We start from the raw sequence: 5,864 nt of genomic DNA on the forward strand, positions 1-5,864 counted from the left end.
TAATGTAAATATCTGTTGAAGTTTACTGTCCAAAAGACAAGGCCTGACTCCCATGTACCATATCGAGCCTCAGAGGAAAGGAATCTATTTGCTTAATTGATCTTCACGAGGACTTACTTTGAGAGGCAGACCCGGGATTAGATGACACTTGTAGTAGAAGGATATGTTGTTGATTTTTTAAAAAATAATAATCTTAATTTACTCAAATAATATTAGTCTTTAATTGATTTTCTGCATTCGCTTATATTTCTTATCTAATTCTTTGCCTTCCCAGACCTGCATATAATTTTTTTTTTTTTTAAAGTCGGGATATTGATATATTTAGCTATTTCATTTCCCAAACTGCAATAAAAACTTTAATTATAATTTCTCTCTCTCTCTCTCTCTCTCTCTCTCTCTCTCTCTCTCTCTCTCTCTCTCTCTCTGCTGATATTGGCTGCTTTATTTGTAGAAGACCCTTTGAAATAAGGGTTAAAGTGATGTCAGGGACAGAATTAAGAGATCGAACATGTGGTGTCTTGGACTGGGTCAGATATGACTTTGGCCTTTGTAAAAAGGGGGATATTTGGAATAGGGGGACAGGATAAATATATATATATATATATATATATATATATATATATATATATATATATATATATATATATACACTCACATTTGATATATGGGATTAGCATCAACCTAATTGAATGTGGTTGTTTATTTCATCGAATGACTTAAATGGAACAGCTGATGAGTACAGACTTTTACACATGGACCAAAGTGTTATTTTAATCCGCTTTAATCCAACTTTCCCTGTATTAATTTCACTATGCACGTTGTAGGTTGGCCAGGGCACCAGCCGCTTGTTGAAACACTACTGCCAGAGAGTTATGGGGTCCTTTGACTGACCAGACAGTACTACATTGGATCCTTCTCTCTGGTTGCAGTTCTTTCTCTTTGCCTACATTTACACCGAATAGTCTGGCCTGTTCTTCACAGATTCTCCTTTGTCCTCATACACCTGACAACACTGAGATTACTAAACAATTCTTCTTTGTCAAGGGGTTAACTACTGCACTGTATTTGTTCAGTGGCTACTTTCCTCTCGGTAAGAGTAGAAGAGACTCTGTAGCTATGGTAAGCAGCTCTTCTAGTAGGACACTTCAAAATCAAACCATTGTTCTCTAGTCTTGGGTATAGCCGTAGCCTCTGTACCATAGTCTTCCACTATCTTGGGTTAGAGTTCTCTTGCTTGAGGGTACACTCAGGCACACTACTCTATCTGATTTCTCTTCCTCTTGTGTTGTTAAAGTTTTTTTAGTTTATATAGGAAATATTCATTTTAATGTTCTTACTCTTCTTGAAATATCTTATTTTTCTTTCTTTCCTTTCCTCGCTGGGCTATTTTCCCAGTTGGGGCCCCTGGCCTCATATCATTCTGCTTTTCCAACTGGGTTGTAGCTTAGCAAGTAATAGTAATGATAATAATAATAATAATAATAATATGCTTAGGGAGACATTCTATTATTATTATTATTATTATTATTATTATTATAAGCGCAGACATCATGTCTAATTACTTGCTGTGGGTATGCTTTGATCATTCCTAATAGAAGGTTTCTGATATATCTACTGGATATTGTTTACTAGTATCAGACCGATAAATCAATGTTCTCAATATGTCAAAACATGTTAACTCTCTGTCGTTTCTAACTGGCTTTTAGAACCCAACGGACTAAGAAAGTATTTAAGATTACTATATTGTTACAGCATCTAAGAGTCTGGTGAGAAATGTGGGTCGTTCTCTTGGTTATAAGTCAAGGATTCGTTTTGAAATGGGTTAATCTTCTGATAGATTAGTGATTACTTTCTCAATCATCTTTACTTGTGTTTCTATGTGTTAAATGTTATTGTCGCCATCTGATGTGGCATTGCCCCAAGAGATAGGAATTCTGTCTTGTTTTTGTGGACAAAGGTTTTATGAAATACGATAAAATTAAGTCTTGATCATTTTTGTTTTTGCAAATAGAGTTGAAATTAGTTTTTAGAACAAGTTCTTCTTATGAATTATAATGAAAGGGTTGTGGTGGCCTGGTGGTAGCGTCCTTGCCTGGTGATTGCCAGACTTGGGATTCGAGTCCCACACAAACTCGTTAGTTCCTTTGGTCACTGCAACTTCATCTCCCTTGTGATCTAAGGATTGGGGGTTCGGGGGAGCCTATAGGTCTATCTGCTGAGTCATCAGCAGCCATTGCCTGGGCCTCCTTGGTCCTAGCTTGGGTGGAGAGGGGGTTTGGGTGCTGTTCATATGTATATATGGTCAGTCTCTAGGGCATTGTCCTGCCTGCTTGATAGGGCAGTGTCACTCTTCCTTGCCTGTGCCATTCATGAGCGGCCTTTAAATTTTTAAACTGATAGTGTTTCATGTTGGGCACTTTAGTAGACAACTTCTGTGGTTGGTTACAGATTTCCAAAGTTTATTATTATTATTATTATTATTATTATTACTAGCTGAACTACAACCTACAGTGCTCCTGTTGGTAGGCACTGCACAATTCTCTCTCTCTCTCTCTCTCATAGCATTTGCATTTAGTTTTTTCATAATAATTAATGGAACGTATGTTATTTTAGTTAGAAATATTCTTTACATGGTCAAATCTCTCTCTCTCACTCTCTCTCTCTCTCTTTTGTGTTTAATCTCCGGCGAGACTTCTGTTATGAAGGAACGGTGGCCTGCTATCCTTCCTGGGTTGGCTCAGCGTAGGCTGCAGCCTGCTGTAGCAGGCAGTCTATTCAGGCAGCTGGTTACTTCACAGAATGCGAAGTTGCCATTTTGTCAATGATCATAATTAATAGTATTTTTAAAATAAATTAACGCCAGTTTGTTTATCTTGATTCTTAAACAACTTCAGTACCTTTACACCTATCTATGTAAAAGGTGTTTCAACGAAATATAGGTCAATTTTAAAGAAAATTGTCGTCTGCATTTCATCAGTTGGATGTTTGTTGACGTCTTTTCTCTGCTCACGTGTGACAACTTGACACTATAGAGACATGGGTGTATGTTATCTGGTATTGTGACCATACAGTTTACCATTATATATATATATATATATATATATATATATATATATATATATATATATATAGGCTATATATATATCCTACACCGCAAAGGGCCTCAGTTAATTTTCGACAGTCGTCTCTATCTTGAGCTTTTAATGGAATTTGGGTCATTTATCTAGGGAGGCCATTCCTATCCAAGGTGCATCTAGCGGAAATTATTCAGAAATTTAGCAAGGAGTTAAAACAGAATTCTAATAAATAGGTGCAACTGAAGTCCAAATTGATATTGCAATCACTCATGAATAATACTGTACCGCTCATGTTTCATACATACTTATACTGTACACTGAAATACTATCTTTTTTTTATCTCTCGTTCTTTCCTGCTCTGATAATAGAAAAACCCGTCTAAGCTTAAAGTCTATAGATGTATATGTAGATCTTGTTGAAGCTTACCATCGCATTCATTCAGATTGTATGCATTTTTTGTGACATTGTTGCTCTCAACTGTTTGCATACAAGCTCTTTATCTGTTAAATAAACTTCACTTGCATTCACCTCGCCTTTCTATTAAGTGCCTAACAGATCACCTTTCCACAATGCCCACAGTACACCGTATTATCCTCAAAAAGGGCATATTTACCTTATATTTAGGGTGAGACAGGGCACTAATCTATCAATATGTATTTATTAGCCGACAATCATTTATTCAACCCTGATAATAATGATGTCTTGATTTAGTAGACTTTTATTTTGATGAAAATTTTTTAGATTCTTTTTATTTGAAATGTTTAATTCATTTGTATTTCTTTTGTTCCTTCCCAGGTTCCTCTCAAGAGGTGATGTCCTCTCTACCTGTGTTAGCTGGGTGAGTACATTAATCTGATTACTTCTGTTCTCTCTCTCTCTCTCTCTCTCTCTCTCTCTCTCTCTCTCTCTCTCTCTCTAGGCCATATATATATATATATATATATATATATATATATATATATATATATATATATATATATATATATTTATTTCATATTAATGTTGTTAATTGTGTTCACGTGTAATATTTATGAGGTAGTAGGTTGGCCAAGGCACCAGCCGCCCGTTGAAATACTACCGCCAGAGAGTTATGGGGTCCTTTGACTGGCCAGACAGTACTACGTTGGATCCTTCTCTTTGGTTACGGTTCTTTCTCTTTGCCTACACATACGCCGAATAGTCTGGCCTATTCTTAACAGATTCTCCTCTGTCCTCACACACCTGACAACACTGAGGTTACTAAACAATTCTTCTTCGCTCAAGGGGTTAACTACTGCACTGTATTTGTTCTGTGGCTACTTTCCTCTTAGTAAGGGTAGAAGAGACTCTTTAGCTATGGTAAGCAGCTCTTCTAGGAGAAGGACACTCCAAAATCAAACCATTGTTCTCTAGTCTTGGGTAGTGCCATAGCCTCTGTACCATGGTCTTCCACTGTCTTGGGTTAGAGTTCTCTTGCTTGAGGGTACAATCAGGCACACTATTCTATTTAATTTCTCTTCCTCTTGTTTTGTTAAAGTTTTCATAGTTTATATAGGAAATATTCATTTTAATGTTACTCTTCTTAAAATATTTTATTTTTCCTTCTTTCCTTTCCTTACTGGGCTATTTTCCCTGTTGGGGCCCCTGGGCTTATAGCATTTTGATTTTCCAGCTAGGGTTGTAGCTTAGCAAATAATAATGAAATAATAATAATACTGATATTCTACGCAGTAATGTCATGTTCTTACATGCGCAGTTTCTATGAAATACCCAAAACAAGAATTATCCAGTTCATAGTGACAGTCACACGTAAGGGGGAAGAAACCAATCTTATATCTAATAAACTGAATCAACTCTCTCTCTCTCTCTCTCTCTCTCTCTCTCTCTCTCTCTCTCTCGAACAAAAATATGTTTTTGTCGTCAGATTTTGGTTTATCGTACAGCCTACCTTATAAATTATGCCTTTCAGAATACTTCTTGTGTCAAAGAAACATATGGTCATTTTCATTACATTTCTGTATAACGTAAAGTCTATTATTATTATTATTATTATTATTAACAAGTAGTTTTATATCTTTCGATGGCTATTTATCGTGGACTTATTACGGAATAACATAGTCACTTCAATTAATATAGTTTTTATAAAGAGAAAATCATTGTATTTTTCCATTATTTCAAGAAAATTATAGAAAGATATCTGAAAAAATTATTCTATTATCACTTCACGATGAATGGAATTTTTTTTGGTTGTTAAGAGCGAAATACGATCGAAAATAAAGCAAATTTTGAAAAATTATAAAATGAGTAAGTATGTATATTTCTATTCCTCGTGTTTTGTTAAATAATTTAGTTTTTATATAAGAAATATTTATTTCAATGTTGTTACACAATTTTTTTTTTTTTTTTTCCTCGTTTCCTTTCCTCACTGATCTAATTTCCCTGTTGGGGGCCTTGGCTTATACCATCTTGGTTTTTCAACTAGGGTTGTAGCTTAATAATAATAATAATAATAATAATAATAAAACTTAATTAGTGAAAGGGTTAAAAAAATCGAGCGTAGATCTGTGGTACTACTTCGTTTATTTTTTATATCATAGTCTTGTAAGAGGAGTGGATAGTCAAAAGAGGTTAGATTTTTCGTAAAAAGGGGAATGGTCCAAAGATTTTGAATAGGAAATGTATAATGACAGTGTGAGGGTAGTAAGATTTCAGGGCAAAACCAAAGGTTAGTTCATTTCACTCTGCTGGTGGCGAAGGAGGTGAAGGGGGCGGATGAGACGTGTCTGCAACCCGTTGCCAATGCACCAA

This window comes from Palaemon carinicauda, unplaced genomic scaffold, assembly GCF_036898095.1.
Source record: "Palaemon carinicauda isolate YSFRI2023 unplaced genomic scaffold, ASM3689809v2 scaffold21, whole genome shotgun sequence".
Classification (NCBI taxonomy): Eukaryota; Metazoa; Arthropoda; class Malacostraca; order Decapoda; family Palaemonidae; genus Palaemon; species Palaemon carinicauda.